The 16,338-nt window shown below is 32.2% G+C and overlaps 1 protein-coding gene across 13 annotated transcripts in view; it reads right to left on the bottom strand.

Annotated features, from left to right (window-relative positions):
• Positions 1–16,338, bottom strand: part of CASK (calcium/calmodulin dependent serine protein kinase) — a 430,649-nt gene that overhangs the window by 153,121 nt on the left and 261,190 nt on the right. The gene's annotated exons all lie outside the window — the stretch shown is intronic.

Genomic DNA, 16,338 nt, shown 5'->3' with positions numbered 1-16,338 from the left:
TTTATGCAATAAAGAATACTAAGCAGAATCTCAAAAAAAATAAGTAAATTTCAGGCAACAATTCTAAAATAAATTAGCTGTAATTTATTACAATGACTCAGAGTAGGAAAAGAAATACATTTAGATAGTTTTTTACTGCAATCTAGCTTGGCTATTTCACTGAAAGAAACTTGTTCTTTTACTTGATAAGTATTTGAGAGTATCCTAAGTGCTGGGAGGAAAGGAGAGGAGAGGATATAAAGATAAAAAGAATGGGACATAGTCATTGTCCAATGAGTAGAACTAAGACATGCATATAAATTACTATAATAAAAGGCATTACATTGAAGTACAAAATGAGTCAGAAAATGCAAAGTTAGTTCAAAAAAATTAAAGATTATTTTCATGTAGTTAGTTGGCAAACCAGGGCATTCTAGATGGAATTATTTGAACTAAAACTTGAAGAGTAAGTAGAAAAAATTCACAGGCAGAGCTGGGCATTGGAAGGAGTGTGAAAAAAGAAAGAGGAGAGAACTCTGCTAGGAAAATGCAGAAATGCATACAAATATCAAGTAATCTAATCTAACTGCAACAAAAGATATATAAAGAGGAATAAAAATAGGCTGTGACCAAATTATGGAGGATCTTGACCATCTAGTGAAGAGCTTTAAATGTCATTTGGCAAGTAATGAGTAGTTGCTAGAAATTTTTTAATCATATTTTTAGGAAGCTGTGAAGTTTTAGATTTTCACCTATGTTTTCAAACTTATCTTGTTATTTTTATGACTTATACTGTAGATAATTCATAACGCTATAAGTAATTAGAAATTATTGATGAATTTAAATCTAATTAGAAATAAATGAGTTTAAGTATATAAGTTTATAAATTCTTTTGCAAGTGTTATTTTATGGGTTTAAGGCATTAATCTTTAAATGGAAATAATAAACATACTCAGCCCTGGAAATAATATACTGCATATTTAAAATAATATACTTATAAAAATCCAAACTGAATAAAAAATCACTAATCAATAAGCATTAATTAAGAATTTTATTGGAATCCTTATAGAGAATATAATAACAAAAGACAAATACATTTTGCATTTTGTTCAAAAATCTTGATTATTAAGTTATTAAAAATTGTACTATAAGGCAGTCTTATTTCTAATGAATGCCTATGGCTAAAAAGAAGTTCTCATTTTCCCTAAAAAGTAAGGTTGCAATGCTTTTAACTTTTGGAAAATAATGTCCAGTTTCAAAGGTATACATTTCAGGTGCTGTTATAGCTATATTACTTCTCTGTGTATGGGGAGTAGAAAACTAACTCCATGTAGTCACAGAAAAGGGAAGTTAAGTTCGAGGGAATCTGGGTTACAGTTGAGGAAATAAAGACACATACTCTCAAACAATTAGCAATCAATTACTAACCTTCTACTATGCTCCAGATACTGGGTCAAATCTTTGAGAGATATAAAGAGAAGGAATAAAACAATCCCTATTTAAAGGGACCAACAAGTCATAGATTTATAGATAATAAATACAAAGTAGTTGTAGGAAAAATCAGCAATAGCTAGGGGGAATCCCGAAAAGCTTTAAGCAAAAAATGATGCTTGAGCTAAACAGAAGCAGTAGTAAGAAGGAAATTCATTTTGAAATGGGGAAGATACATAAGCACAAAGACTGGACATGGAGAGTTCTGTGGCCATTTTGCCTGTCCATAAACATCTGGGTACAGAGAGGTAGTCACTCAAGCTCAGCAACTTTAGGACTGCGACCCATGGCAACAAAGAAGAGAACTGTAGGTTCAAGGGGAAAAACCATACTTAACAATTGAGAATACATATGCAGAAAGGAATAGCTCCTAAGAGCTCTGTTCAGTGACCCACCTAACAGAGATCTATAACCAGAAGGAAGCTGCATGATGAAAAGAGAAAAAGTACATCAAAGTCTTGTAGTGCTGGAAGAATTTGCTGCTTTGGTTATATGTATTCTGGATATGTGCACTATCATTGTATTTTAAGTTTATGCCCACTGTTCCCAGAGGTACTGTATGTAGTTGTCCCAGGTTTCAGAATGGGATGTTTTACAGATTCTGTTCCTACTAAGTCAGCCTAGTAAATCACTCTGCTGTGAGCTGAGACTAACTACTAGCTTATTATAAGGGGGAAGTTCACTAGCAGGGGATCATGAAGTATCCCCTTCATGTTTAGGAATGTCAACAAACAGGGTACCTCCCTGAATTTGTACCTATCAGAGTAGTGGCTGCCCTTTGGAAAAGTAACTTACAGGAAATACAATATTTCCAACTGTCTGGCTTATTTAAACAGGAAACAGTGTTTCCTTTTTTTCTCTTCCTCATTTGGTCCCATAAATATTTAAGATAGAAATTCAGAACTAGATATATGAATAAGTGAACAAAAAAGCTGTTTTATTTTTTAAAAAATACTAAATACTAGGGATATAAATACAAAAATAGACAGTTCCTGCTCTTAAGGAATTTATATTCTAATGGGGAAGATAATGAATATAAAAGAGGTAGTCTGAGAAATCACCTAAGATGATGCAGATGAAAAAATAGGACAATAAACTGAAATGCCATTTTCTAGTTCTGGCTTTAGGTACTGAGAATAGGCTTAAAATCTGCTATACTTCAGGATAGGTTCCCACAGCAGTCGTCTTCTTCCTCCCTATCTTTTACCCAAATATTTTCCTCATTGTGTTTTACTCCTATATCCAACTTCCTGCATCCCCTAAATGTGCATAGATATGGTATATAAGCAATATTACACACAAAATTAGTATTCTGGTCTTATCACATGCATCAAAAATCTTTAAACTTCAAACATTTTAGAATAACATTCAAAATCCTCTACAATCTTGTCTTACTTTTCTAGTTTTTAAACCTAGTCTTCTAAGTAATTATGCTGGACCTTTTTTGTTTCCTAAATGTGCCCTGTATTTTCCCAACTCCATACCTTTGTTCATATCCCCTTTGCATGGAATGTCCCTTTTATTTCTTCACTTGCTGAATTTCTATTTATCCTTTAAAGTTCAATTCAAGTCCATCTCCTCTATGAAGCACCATGACTCTTTTAGTTCTTAATGTTCTCCCCCTGAATTTCCCTCTATATCCTACACATAATTTTGCTTTGTGCCTTTGTAATTTTCATATATATGTGTGTGTGTATATATATATTGGCTGAGGCAATTGGGGTTAAGTGACTTGTCCAGGGTCACACAGTTAGGAAGTATTAAGTGTCTGAAGCCATATTTGAACTCAGGTCCTTCTGACTTCAGGGCTGGTGCTCTATTCAATGCAATACCTAGCTGCCCCGATTTTCTCATATATTATGTAGTTATGTGTTGTATTATAAAATGATAATTAATATTTAAATAGTACTTTAAGGTTTGCAAAATACTTTATAAATATTTTATTCTATCCTCATAAAAATCAATGGAGGCATGTGCTATTATTACCACTATTTTAGAGAAGAAACTGAGTCAGAGGTTAAGTAATTTGTCCAGGATCACACAACTAATAAGTGTACTAAAATAATAACAATAATAGGGCTAAATTTGAATTCAGAAATTCTTGACTGCAGGATACATACAGGATATATAGTTCTATATGCAATGTACCATCTAGCTCTGTGCTTTATTTAACTCACATATCTAACTCAGCACAATATACTTTGTAGACATAATGTGCTTAATAAATATGTGCTGAATAGGTTGCAATTTTAACTTTTCTAATATATTTAAGCAGTCTGATAATTGTAAGATGCAACTGCCTTTGTGTAGCTGTTATAGTCCTTAAATTTCCTCTATATAGACATTCTGCCTCTGTTAGTCTCTTTCTGTCTCTCACACAGATACATGCACATATATACTCACAGAACTACTATATTGTTCTTGTGTCTCTTTTCCTTCGATTTACATCAGTCCTCTTTTTTTAATCTTTCCTTTTTTTTTGGTTATGCAATAACTTTGCTTACTCTTTTTTGATCTATCATTAGCTTTTCCTTTTTTTCCTGTTATATTAGCAATTCATCTTTTTTTCTTTCCCCTCTATATAAAGAATTGCTTTAAATCCATGTATAAATGCATTTTGTACTTGACAAATATTGCTACATGAAAAAACAAAACAAAATAACAAAAAACTTTCAATAGGTTGATTCTTACAAAGTACTAAGATAGTAGAATTGATCTGATCCTACAAAGAGATATCATGGGCCAGAACTTGAAACAAGGTATTAAATGGAATTGAGGAAATGGTTAAATCTAATTTAGCATTGATTTAATCCTACAACAAATAATGGTTTCCTAGTGATATAATGATTGATGTATACTCAGTGTACAGCATATAAGCAAGAAGCTCTCAGAGCCAGACACATAGAAGCCCACTAGAAGCTCTCAGAGGAGGAGACAGATTCATTCCAACTTCTACCTTTCTGATGGCTGGAGACATTCGGAAGAGGAGAGGTTGAAGCTGGAAGAGGCAAAAGACTAGTGGCAAGAGCTCTTGGATCCAAGGAGAGAGATAGGCCTCTAAGAAGACTAACCAGGCTATTTTGGAAGAGACAATAAAGGATTTGAACTTTTAACAGCTGGCTGCATTTGAGGTGATAATTACTCAGAACTGAAAGGAAGTCTGCCTCCAGAAGCCCCCCCCCCCCCAAGTAACCAGCTCCCAGAGAATGATTATATTTTAGAGAAGAGAACATTATACAAAGGGAACTGAATGAGTTTGCATGCACACTCATATTCAGTTCCTCTCTGTGGCCAGCTAGATTTGAAAAATACTAGAACATAAGATGATTTTTGACTAAGGCAAAATTAGTGAGTTCCAAGTTACATAATAAGCAAGAACTTTTATATAGAGTTGTAGGGTCTGAAACTTGATATCTGTGATCTTGAAAATAAAGAAAATTTGAGTCATGAGCAAATTAACTGTATAGTCTGTCATGACAGAGACTTTTAAGCTTTTTTATGCTATTAAAAGGACAGAATTAAAAGATGGAATAAACACCACTCTTTTTTTTAGAATTCTTTATGTTACTGAATTTTATATGTAGCAGAAAAGAGAAATTCATGCAGATATCTTGAAAAGTTTGATCAAGGTGAGAGAAAGGGACAAAGTAATATTTTCTTAATAATAATAACTGATATTCATATGATTTATCCAATGTGTATAAAATACTTTATCATCTCATTTAATCCTCAAAACAAATCTGAAAGGCAAATGCTCTAAGTCTTATCTTCATTATATAATGAACTTATTGAACAGAGAGACTAGTTAACTTCTCTATAATCACAAAGCTGGTAAATATCAGAGGGAAGATTTGAATCCAAGTCTTATCTAACAAATTTTCTGCTGTATTTCACTGTCTCTTTTCTTATAGAAAATTAAAAACAATGGCAATAGGTAAAGAAAGAGAATATAGGAAGTATTGAGAGTTCAGATCAAGGAATTACATGAAAATTGGGGCCTACTGCATCTAATAAACCCTTAGAGACACTTTCACAGTCTGAACTATCTTTTCTTCAGTACATTCCAGAAACAGCTTAATTTATTTTCTTTCCCATTAGAACTTGTATCACTTCTAATTAGGACTTTAACTGCAAAACAGAAAATTTCTTATTCTGATATTCAGCAAAGTATATGATCCTTTATGGGAAAAGAAAGTTAAATTGTTATACTACCGATAAAAAAGGTCTCCTCCCTATATCTGTTTTTGTCTGTCTCTGTCTGTCTCTGTCTCTGTCTCTGTCTCTCTCTCTCTCGACAAATCCACCTATATAAAAGGTGTTAATGGCAGGCATACATACAAAGTGGGTTAAGATTTAGCTACCTCCATAAAAATTAGACTCAGGTTATCCAAGGGTTGTGTTAGGGAACCCATAGCAGAGCTGGGTCTGGTGTGTTTCTGGTCAGACAGGAATAACACAAGGTTAAGCTATTCTCTCATAATGCCATCTCTGTTTTAAGGTGAATTAAGAAGGGTGTGTTATGTGTGTGTGTGTGTGTGTGTGTGTGTGTGTGTGTGTGTGTGTGTGTTCAGTAGAACAGAAATATGTAATAGGGGATGTTTTCAAAAAGAATTAGTGGCATAAACTTTTTTTTCTTTTTATTTCAAAAAAACTTTTATCAAACATTACCAGGCAGAAGACACTTTTTATTATAGAAAGTATATTAAAACAAGGATAGTTCCCACTCAATACTGGAATTATTTAAAAATGTCTTTAAGAAATAGTCTTATCAATATGGTATTTTCCAACTTAACTAATTAAACCCCTCATGTAACTATAAGATGGAAATAAAAAACAATTCTTTTTTTTTTTTTTTTACATCAACCATAAATGATGAGTGTAAAAAGTGTGGATTTTATTTTTACTCTGGATAGACACAAATCATATTCACACATGCTAGTTGAGATATTAAGGCTATGAAGAAAATTGATCAACTATAGATCAATAACATCATCATATGTTTTTTGAACTAGTTAAAACCAAAGAATAAATAACATTAATCATGGCAAAATTCACAAGAATAAGTAACTTTTTAGGTGCATGGATGTAAAGTTGTTCTATTAACTGAAAAATCTAACACGTTTTCCTTCCTTCCTTCCTTCCTTCCTTCCTTCCTTCCTTCCTTCCTTCCTTCCTTCCTTCCTTCCTTCCTTCCTCCCTCCCTCCCTCCCTTCCTTCCTTCCTTTCTTCCTTCCTCCTTTCTTTCCTTCATCTCTTCCTCTCTTGTTCAAGAGTTTAGTTCATAATGGATACCTTTGGCTACAAGTTTTGTGTAATGCATTCTTAGAACTGTTGTACAAAGGATGAATAAAGAGGAACTTCATCAAGATTGCCAAGACAAAAGAATCTTGGCATTATTTTTTAAAAAGGAGAGAATAGTTGTGAGTCTAGGAAATTTTTGCTCCTCTGGTCTCTATTGGTAAGTAGAAAGTTATCTGGGGCATTTAGCTGGCACAGTGGTTACAGTGCTGTGTAGGTCATCAGGAAGAATGAGTTCAAATCTGACTTTAGACACTAGCTATGGCAAATCACTTAACCCCGTTTGTCTCAGTTTCCTCATCCATAAAATGAACTGGCAAACTACTCCAGTATCATTGTCAAGAAAACCCCAAATGGAGTCATGAAATGTTGCACACTACTGAAGAGAAATAACCAAATGAACAAGAGATTAAGAATCTGTCTGTGTTCTGCATAACTCATATGATCTCCAAATAACTCTAAAGAAAAAATTAAAGGGAAGAAATTGGAATCAATAGCTATTTACATATTTAAAAATCAAAACAAAAGACACAGTATCATAGAATTTAGATTTGGAACTCAAGAAAGTTTGTGTGACTTGCCCAGGGTCACCAAACTCCCACATTTCTGGGGATTTAGACCAATGCCTTAGAATTGGCCTACCCAATTCTTTTAAGTTCCTCTTTCCTTTTCCAAAATCCCTTGCTGTTCACTTCTAATATAGGTGATCTAAAATGAACAATAAAGGACAATTGAGAAGGAAGAAAAGAACATTTTAAAATCACTTAAAATGTAAGTGATGTAAGTGATCTTGCAGATGAGAGTTAACAGTTTAAAACCAGAAAAATGAAAATTCTACATAAACATGACCATGACTTCTTAAAAAAAAATAAAATAAGCTAGATGTGGCCTTAGGAAAAATTCCAAGGGAAATAAAGTATCTAAAGTAAAATTGAATATTCATATGCATTTGCAGGCAATATTAATTAATTTAATCAAACTTTACATATTAAAAATGAGTGACACTTTTAATTGTATTGTAAAAGAGCTGTTATATATGAAAAGAAGTAAACTGAAAATTTGGTACAACAGGAACAAACATGTAGGATGAATTAAGCAGTTACCATAATTATCACAAAATAAAATAATCTAGTAGTTTAGCTACATCACTTTGAAGTGATAAATTAAGTTCTTAAAATATGAAAACTGAATGTGAAAGTTAAATACAAATCATGACCAATATTGAACAAAGCAACTCAAAAGACTGAATCAGTATTAAATTAGCACTTCATTAGTCATATTTATTTTTCTTAGTTGATTTTTTTCTATTTGATTTAAAAGTTTCTCAAGATTTTCTATTTCTCTTGAGCTGGGAAATACAATGTATATTTTTCTTTTCAGTATTTGGTAAGAATTTGCTCCCTTGAAAATGAGATAAATTTCTACAGAACTTTTCTTTCTATTGTTATAAAGCTCAGACTTAAATGAGGTTTCTCTAGTGTGTCTTGTTGCAGTTTTAACAGGGCTTGGTAATATACTGCCCTCTGCTGGCCAATGGTATAAAATGACAACTAAACAGATTCTTAATCCTTTTGTGTGTGTCATGTTCTTCTTCGACAATGTGGTTAAGCCTAAGGACGCCTTCATTTATATGTTTTTAAATAACGGGAGAAATTTGAGTTAGAGGTTTGTGAAAATTAAATGTGATTTTCTCTTTCCCTCTCCACCATTTAATTCATGGATCTGTTCCCCAACCCTCCCCACCCCGCCAGATTAAGAACCCTTATACAAAAGCATTCTTCAAATATCCTAGGGAATTAAGTTGTAATTTAATTGTTTTGCCTTTTTATTTGTTGTTACTTTGGAGGAATATGAATTTCCAGTATATCCTCAAAGTAAAATTTTTAAAGTTAAGTTTTTTATTTGATTAGGATAAAGGAAGGAGCTTAAACATTGCTATTGGACTAAAAATTGGTCACATATTCTATCCTCTGATTTGTACTAAACATTTTACAATTTCAGGGGTCAGCTGACAACTAGATGATTTTTTAAAATGACAACTTCTGGTCTGCTTAAATAGAATTTAAGGTGAATTAGGGAAAGGGGGGGTACAAGGTGGGCATATTAGGGATTTCTTACATTTTTGAAGTTATCGTTTTAAAAAAATAATAGCTTTTGGACAAATCCGCTGAAACCATTCCATTTTACAGTCTAGGAAGTAATTTTTGTTCCCCAGTTTTAATCCCATTGATTAAAATATTTGCAAAAACCTGACAAAAATGTACCTTCAAGAAAAACTTCTGAGAGAAATAACATTTTCAACATATTCCAAAATATACTCTAGGTGCAAGAGAACATATGCTAAATGATATCAGTTTCTACAATGTCTTATATGAAATTAATATTTTTAAATTTAGAAGAACTGATTCTAAAACCTGTATTTAGACCCACCAACCTGATAAAATGGACCAAATTAATTTCTGTATCACCTGAAGACTTGAAAAGGGGTAAATATCCTCAGGGAAAGAAAAAAGAGAAAGATAATTGGACAAATAAATTCTACCTGGTCTATCTGTCCTATATCCCTGCCCATGTATACTGTCCTCATTAAAATAGGATATCCTTGAGAACAGGGGCTATCTTTTCTAAGTTTATCCCCAACGCTCATATGATGCTTGATTACATAGCAAATACTTTTCTGTTTGCATTTCACTTTCTTTGTGATTATCATTTCCATCAAAAATTCCCTAATACATCAAGGTGGTTCACTGTGACAATGTTATTACATGTACTTAAAATATTATTAGGCAATTAATAAATAAGCTATAAACATTAGTAATATATTTATGATACTATAAATATATTTAATATGTATTTTGTATATATTCACATATAAATGGGTGAACATATAGAATTAATACATGTGATAAATCCAAGATATATTACATACCCAAATCTAGTCTTGTGATGATTTCCCACATTACTAAGTAACTATTTCTGAAATTAGGGGGAGGTTAATACTGGTCACTAGGCATAATGGAGGGTCTTATAAAGAAACCTTAAGATAACTCTCTTTAGAAGAAAATTTATTTCTGCCTATTTATTCATTTGTTTATTGTGGCACACAAAAAAGCCCAAGTTTTGACATCATATGCTCTTAAGATTGGGAGCAGAAAGAATGACTTACAATCTTAAAAGAACTTGCCCTAGAAAAGCTTAAACATTGCTAAAGACAAGGGCTATATATACTTCACCAACATTGAAATTGCTCCATCCCTTAAGTTTGTGAACCTAAAATTCCCATTTTTGACATTAATCTATTATCCCTATAAGTGTCACATTCCTTTAATTATCCTAAATCTGTTATTTGCTTTCACATGGTTTCCAGATATTTCATTTTTCCAATCTATAAACCCTGATCTAGATCCCCTATTTTCCTTATTTAGGCTATAACAAGCCATTCCAACAATATTCTTAAATCCCCAAGCACCATATCCAATCATGGTTTCAGAACTATTAATGGTAATTTCCATTACCAATCTCTTACATTCAATCACTTATCAATTATTAAGTATTTAATATATGTCAAGCGAGGCAGTTGAGGATCTTACGGTATAAAAGTGGGAGCTAATATATGCAAACATAGGTATTTACAAAATCGACTAAAAAGTGCTTTGAGCATGGGGATGAGGAGTCATAGTAGATGATAGGAAATCAGAAAAAGCTTCATATAAAGGGCAACACTTGACCTGAGTCTTGAAAGAAACCAAGGATCCCAAGGAGCAGAGGGGAGGAAAGAGTATGTCCCAGGCCCTAGGGAGAGCTTGTACAACGGCAGAGAGTTAGGAAATGTAGTGACATGTATGGGAACAGTAATTAACAAATTTCCCTCTTATTACTGCCACTACCTGGACCATTCTATAGTGTAATTTAACAACAACAATAGCATTTATATAGTGTCTACTATTTATGTTCTGGGCATAGTGCTAAATAATGTACAATTATCTCATTTGATTCTCACAACAATCCTGGGGTGCTATTATTATTATTCTCATTTTATATATGACAAATGGAGGGAGGGGACAACTAGGAAGTATCCAAAGTCTGGATTCTTTGGATCTATCTACTATGCCATCAGCTGCTCCAAATACATACCACTAGATAATAGATGCACTAAGTGTTAAACTGAATAGACAAGTAATATAGACATCTACTTTAGCAATACTATTTTGGTACCTGTCTGGAAGATAAATAAGAAGAGGGAGAAATTTAAGAAAGGAAACTATTCTAGGAATCCAGGTAAGAAGTGGTAATTTGTAGAATTAAGAATGGTGATGATGAAATATGTATGAAACTAGTGTTAGAAATAGTAGCAGAGTAGAAATAAAAAGACATGCATGAAACTGTGAAGTTTTGAAAAAGCAGTAAATTTGGTAATTGGTTATGTGCAGTAAATGAATATAAGCAGTTGAGGTTAGCACAATGCCTGGCACTAAGGCATTTTTAAACAAATGCTGGATGACTGACACTGAGGTTGCAAATCTGGGTCTATAATTTGTAAAATGTTATTATGTGTTAAAGCTATACTAAGTGACAGAAATACAAAGACACAGCACCTAACATCCAGAATGGAGGAGACAACATGCAAATAATTACATAAAGGAGGTAACAGTATCATGTAAAGTAATTTCAGGGGGAAGAAGCTATTATTGCAAATGCAGCTAAGTGTCAAATGCAAAATTAGAAAAAACATAAATGGGATGATAACGCTCATGAATCATAAAAAGAATTAATGAGAAAAATTTCAAAATTATTTTTAATAAGAATTCTCTATGAAACATAAAGAATTTATTCTAGTTCAGTCAAAATTTTTTAAAGGAAGTGTAACAGTCATCATGTAAAGCTTAAAATAAATATGTTTAAAACAGATAAATGGGGAAACTATACTATGTTCCAAGATATCCTAGATCATGAAACAATTAAGGTTAGGAATAGAGAATGGAACTATGATTTCATTATTAAAATGAACCGCAGGATGAACCAACTACCACTTCATCAGTTCAGGGTAGCATTTTCTCTCCACCTTAAAATCTTAGATAAAAGTATTTTGCTTGATTATGATAGAAAAATAAGTAAAATCAACATTTATAAAAATATAAAATACATAAATCATCAGAACAAGAAACAGAGAATCCAAATAACTTAATCTCAGAAAAAGAAATTGAGTAAGCCATAAATGATTTCCCAAAGGCAAAAATTCCAGGATGACATGAATATGCAGATCAATATTATCAAATGTTCAATCAACTGCAATTTTACATATTTTTTTAAAATAGGAAAAAACTGCATTGTAAAAATTCTATGAGAAAAAATATGATTTTGCTATCAAAACCAAAGAAAGGTAAATCAGGAAGAAAAACATAGATACATCTCTGATGACTATATTTTTAAGATATAATATTAACCAGTCTAAGATTTTAAGAAAGATTATGTACTAAGAACAAGTTAGATTTATTCCAGGATACATCCTAATATACTATTGGTGGACATGGAAATTGGTCCAACTGTTCAAGAAAATCATTTGCAACTATACTCCCAAAGTTTCTAAACTGTGTATATTCTTTGATTCAATAATACTTCTAGTAAGTTATATAATCAAAGGAGAGGAAAGAGAGGATGCAAATGTACAAACATATTCCAAACAATACTTTTTGTTATAACAAAGAACTGGGAACATAGTTGGTATTCATTAATAGGGGAAATGGCTGAGTAAGATTCTTATAAAAGGGAAGACTCTTATAAATGGAGTTAAGTAAGCAGAACCAGAAAAACTATTTATACAATGATCATAACAGTGCTAAAGGCTCAAGACCTCTGAGCAATATAATGACCTACTACAGGATGATAAAGTCTTGAAAAAGAGAGAAGTGCAGAATGAGAGGCATTTTTAGACATGAGTGATACAACACAAATATATTTGTTGGACTATATTTTTTGTGTGATAAGAGAGATCCTTTATTTCTGAGGTGGTAAAAGATGGCAAAGCTACTAATACCAAAATAATAATAATAATAATAATAATAATACAAATCCACAACAGTTAAACATTTAAAAGTACATAGAAAAGGATAGAATGAAATTCATAAACAGATCCAGACAAGAGCATGCGCACGCATACACACACACGTATATATAACTGTATGTATAACTATATATGGACAAGTGTGTGTGTGTGTGTGTGTGTGTGTGTGTGTATAATAAATAAAACACATACATGCAAGCGTCCATGTATCTTTAAATTTGAATTGTAACCATACTTATGTACAATGCATTTTGGGAGGACTTTTGTATAAGGAAATATTTATGTTTGTTGATTTTCCAATTGATAATAAACAATTTTAAATGGATGTTCATATTGATATACATTTAACTATCAGGATGTAGCTTTTGTTCTTACTTTTTTGGATCAATTTGAACATCTAAGTTCACCAGAAAAATCTGTTGCAAACATTTCCTCCCCATTAACTGGTAATCTTTTCCTTTTAATTACACTATTTGTGGAAATAAAGGTTTTCAATTTCATGTATTCAAGTCTGTCCCATTTCACTTTTTAAAAAATTATCTCTATAGTCTAAGTTAAAGACTTTTCTCTATCCTTAAATTAAAAAAGGCATCTTATTTATATCTATACATGCCACATAATTTGGAACATTATATGGCATATGAAATGCTGTTCTAAACCTATTTTTCAGTTATAGAATTTTTTGTTGTTGAATAGGAAATCTTTATTCCAGTAAAAAGCATTCTTTTGTTTACTGAATTGCAAGGGTTGGAAGAGGAGTCACTTGCAGTGCAACAGGAAGTAAACAGGCTTTGCCTGAGATCCCTGGAAGTGGGTTTGCTGTGTACTAGTAGGGACCACCTCATGGGCGGAAACTCTAGTCGCATTGAGATCTGCATCGTTAACGGGAGGTGTCTCCTTCTCTGATTGGTGTGCCCGTAACTTCATAGATCCTATTTAAGCAGTGGGGAGGAAGAAGTCACTCTCTTTGACCTGGTATTCAGTAGGAGTTAGCAGAAGATCAGCTAGGCAGGATGTAAACACCTGAATAAAAGATACTGAGCTTGCACATGGTTGTTCTCCAGCACTTTACCATGTATCTAAACCATCATTTCTAGGAAATGATGAAGACCTCAGACAGAGATAAGCTTTGTAAAATTGGTTTAAGCACTGCAAAAGACAGTGATGGGAGATTTCTCTGAGGGTCTGGGAATTAGGAGAGACTGGCAATAGTGAATGCAGAGAGGGCATTAAAAAGGGCATTTACAAAAGTAGTGAATGCCTTGGGTTAACATTCACACTGAACACTGTATTTTACTGTACTATGATGGATTGCTTCTGGATTTTGTTTACCTAATCTTTTCCAATGATCAATTCTTCTAATTTTTAACCAATACCAAATAATTTTAAATATCACTGTTTTGTGACAGAATAATATAGTACAGTGTGGTGTGGTATAGCATGTTATGGTAGACTTTGATATAGTATAGGTATATCTGATATTAAAATTTTCCCATATTCTGACTTTTTCATTATCTCCCTTAAGATTTTTGACTTTTTGCTCTACTAGAAAAATTTTTAATTTTTTTCAGTTAAGAAACAACACTTTTTTTAAGATTATACATATATAGCCATTTTAAACATATTTCCATATTAGTCATACTGTGAAAGAAAAATCAGAATGAAAGGGAAAAACAATGTGAAAGGAAAAACAACCAAAAAAATGAAAATAGTTTTGTTTTGATCTGTATTCAGTCTCCATAATTCTCTTTCTGGATGCAGATGGCATTTTCCATCCCAAGTCTATTGGAATTGTCTTGGATCAATGTACTGCTGAGAAGACCTAAGTCTAATTGATCATCACGTTATCTTGTTGTTACTGTGTAACAATTCTCATTCTGTTCAATTCACTCACTATTAATTCATGTAAGTCTTTCCAGGCTTTTCTGAAATCAGCTAGCTCAAACCAGATGAATTTTGTTAATATTTTATCTAGCTCTATGAAGTTATCATTTGGTGGATGACTAGTATGACAATTTGTTTTTTACTTAGATACTATTACATCATTTTCAATATATTAGCACAGCACAAATGTCAACAAAAGTCTCTCCTTCATTTCTATACTGAATATTTTGCAGTTTTAATTTATATAACTCATTGTGTGTGTGTGTGTTAGTAGTTGGACTTGCAAATATTTTGTAGTTTCTCTGAATCAATTATTTTTTATTTTTTGCTATCTCTGATACAAGAAGATGATGCTTTTTGTGGGTTTATTCCTGATACTTAATGGAAAATACTGTTTTAATGGTTTTTAGTGGAACCTCTTAGTTTATATAAGTCTATCATATGCAAACTTCTCTATGCTTATTCCCTATGCTTTATTATTTATTGCCAATACAATAGCAATTCTAGGACTTTATTAAATATTTCTGGCAATGTAATAAAATGCCTCATTTTAACCTTTACCTTGTTAAAACAGTCTCCAGCTTTTCTTTATTACACACCATAGGTAATGCTGATAGAGAAAGTCTATTTCTATTTTTTTCTCTTTGGTATTCCTCAATGGCTATATGTTATATACCTGCTCATATCCACTACTCATCTTTCAGTAGCTCTCTTTATGATATTCTTTCATTCTTTAATTTAATTTTGCTGCTATACAACAACATTAGTACAATATCACTAATTTTACAAGATACTCTATTGCTTTTTCCATAAACACCATTTTACTTGCACATAACAAATAATATCTTGTTCATATATATTAATTGCATAAAATAACCTCATTTGAGATTCATTTTATTTATCTTAATCACCCAATCTAACTACTTGTTGAAATCATCTAATAAATCTTAGGTCATCTCCATTTCTTTCCCAGAGAGAAAACTCATCTAAGTCACGCTCTTGTATTTAAATATCCTTGAAAATTGGCCCTCAATGAGCCTGACCTCCCTTGACTTTCATCTTCACATTTTGGCCACACACAACAATTCTATCATCATTACTCACTTATGTTTATTTTCATAAGGAATAATCTTGATAGGCTTTAGTGTGCAGGCTCCCATACGTCTATGCTGAGTTCATGAGAAAGAATGAACAAGAGGTGCACAGGATGGGAAGCCATGGATGAGTTGGCAGTTGCTCTGTTGTACAGAATTTCCAAATTTATGATTTAAAAGATCCACTGAGTATATGATTATATATTGTCATATTTTTACCAACTCACATTTTTCTATCACATTTGTAACATGATTTCTCAGTCCTGAAGACAATATTGTTTCTCCCCATACCCAACACCTTAATCAGGAAACTGAATGCCATTAAATTTACAAAACATTTAAGCCGAGAATGCTGAAATAACATAATTAGCATTAGGAATTTTTTTAAAAATCTGTTTCTTAAAAGGCAGAAATGCTTGATTTAACTATAACCAGTATGCAACAACTATTGAAATATGATTTATAATGTAAGTGTATATTCTTGTTCCATGTGTCTTTTCTTCTTCCCAATAAAAATATAAATATAAACCC

This window comes from Antechinus flavipes, chromosome 3 (genome assembly GCF_016432865.1).
Source record: "Antechinus flavipes isolate AdamAnt ecotype Samford, QLD, Australia chromosome 3, AdamAnt_v2, whole genome shotgun sequence".
Lineage (NCBI taxonomy): Eukaryota > Metazoa > Chordata > Mammalia > Dasyuromorphia > Dasyuridae > Antechinus > Antechinus flavipes.
The sequence above is the reverse complement of the archived record's forward strand: the minus strand, read 5'-3'. Positions and strand labels throughout refer to the sequence as shown.